Source organism: Austrofundulus limnaeus, unplaced genomic scaffold (assembly GCF_001266775.1).
Source record: "Austrofundulus limnaeus strain Quisiro unplaced genomic scaffold, Austrofundulus_limnaeus-1.0 Scaffold814, whole genome shotgun sequence".
Classification (NCBI taxonomy): Eukaryota; Metazoa; Chordata; class Actinopteri; order Cyprinodontiformes; family Rivulidae; genus Austrofundulus; species Austrofundulus limnaeus.
The window spans coordinates 21,045-23,394 of NW_013953216.1; positions in this window are offsets into that span (position 1 = coordinate 21,045).

Below are 2,350 nucleotides of genomic sequence, written 5' to 3' on the forward strand. Positions count from 1 at the left end.
ACAAAGGTCTATAATTCAGAGAAAATATTAGAGAACAAACTTAAATAATATCTAAATGCAAATAAAAGGAAAAAAATTGTATAGGTCCTCTGGACGGGTTCTTCTTTAATGAAACGTTTCGTCTCTCTTCCAAGAGACTTCTTCAGTCTGAGAGTTTCAGGCAAAATTCAGGCTTTTGAGTCCTGCCTCCAGGTGACTCATACTCACATCATCATTTTGCATTTACAAAAATGGCTTAAAAAAGGAGTAAAAGAAGCCATTTTTGTAAAGAAAGACCGTCCGTCATTAAACAGAGGTGGGGGCCTCCATTTTCAGCTGTCCCCCTGCTACAGCGCTGCCATTGGCAGTATCACTCCACCCCCTGTTAACAAAAGGTATTAATTAGGGTGAACGATGGCCATGTGATGTGAGTATCAGTCACCTGGAGGCAGGACTCAAAAGCCTGAATTTTGCCTGAAACTCTCAGACTGAATAAGTCTCTTGGAAGAGAGACGAAACGTTTCATTAAAGAAGAACCCGTCCAGAGGACCTATACAATTTTTTTTCCTTTGATTTTTTACCTGGATTACTGAGATGCATCAGGACACTAAATGCAAATACAAAATCCAAGATCCTCACCCACTTGCAAATTGTTTTGGGAGTGGCATCAGGTGCCAGTGGTGGCATTTGCCACCCTGGCCACCCGTCTGACTCTGCCCCTTTCCCAGACACCTCTTTCCACAGACACCTGTTCCTGCTCCTCAGGGAGGATTCCAGGGCATTCCCAGACCAGCTGAGAGTCTCTGTAGTGTGTTCTGGGTCTTTCACAGGATCTCCTCCCACTTGGACTTGACTGGAAGACCTCCCTACGGAGGCAACCATGGGTCATCACCTTACCCTACCTCAAGTGGCTCCTCTCGATGTGGAGGAGAAGCTGCTCTACTCCTGAGTTTCTCGTGAACAACTGGGCTCTCTAAAGCAGGGGTGCCAAACTCAGTTACACAAAATTCAAAACTTGGTCCAAGCCACGGTCCAATTTCTCTCAGTATTAATTGAAAAAAAAAATTCTGTAACAAATTATACTTATAGAAATACCTTTAGGTAACTTTGAGCATTTAGGTTTTGAAAAAGAAAGAGGAAAAAAGAGCACAGTTGTTTTCATTTTGCAATTTTACTTTGAAATGAGAAAAACCAAACCACACATGGATTATAGCTATTCCAAATTTTAAGTATTAACTTTAGGGCTGGATATAAAACCTATATGGGCCTTGGATTTGACAAGGCACCCTACAGAGAAAACTGATTTTGACCTCGTGTGTCCAGGTTTCATTCTTTTGGTCACTTCCCAGAGTTTGCAATAACAGGTGAGGGTTGGAATGTAGAAAGACCAATAAATTGAATGCTTTGCCTCATTCTTTACCATGACTGACCAAAGCAAAGCCTTCATTACTGATAACGAGCCCCCAATTCATCAGTCCATCTCCTGCTCAATCCCATCATCACCCGTGAACAAGACACAAATACTTAAAGGGATCCCTGATTAGTTGTAACATTAGACTTTATATGATAAACATATACTTTAACTGTAAAACAAAGACTGTAAAAATACTGTAGGATGTTCAGTTTTTATAATTTTTAAACTAAAAGTTTAAAAATATATTACACGGACGGGGCCATTTTATTTACATGCAAAGCATTCTGGGTAAATGATGACAACTAGGTCATCGGTGCGAGGCTGCTAGCGAGCTATATCCATCCTGAAGGTTAATCTTGGACAATATCTGATGATTGACTCTTTTAAATGAAATCAGAGAGCGTTGACAGAGAGGAGAAGGTAGAAATGACTCAGTCTGTAACTGAAAATGTGGATGGAGGACAACAGAGCTGCTTCATGGAAGAAGAACCTCAGTTTAGCCTGTTAGCTTTAGTATTAGCCCCGACGCTCTCACCATTTATATGTATTAGCTCAGCGCTACACATTCTCCTCTCGTCACTGAGGTCCTCCATCCACATGACAGAGAGGGGAACACAAAAATGACTCAGTCTGCAACTGAAAATATGGATGGAGGACCTCAGTTTAGCTTGTTTGTCGCGCCAGCGCCGAGCTAATACATATAAGGCAATATAGCGTGGCCGCTAGCGCAAAGGCTAACAGGCTAAGCTGGGGTTCTTCTTCCATGAAGCAGCTCTGTTGTCCTCCATCCATATTTTCAGTTACAGGCTGAGTCATTTCTACCTTCTCCTCTCTGTCAACGCTCTCTGGTTTCATTTAAAAGAGTCGATCATCAGATATTGTCCAAGATTAACCTTCAGGGTGGATATAGCTCACTAGCAGCCTCGCACCGATAACCTAGTTGATGTCATCATTTAC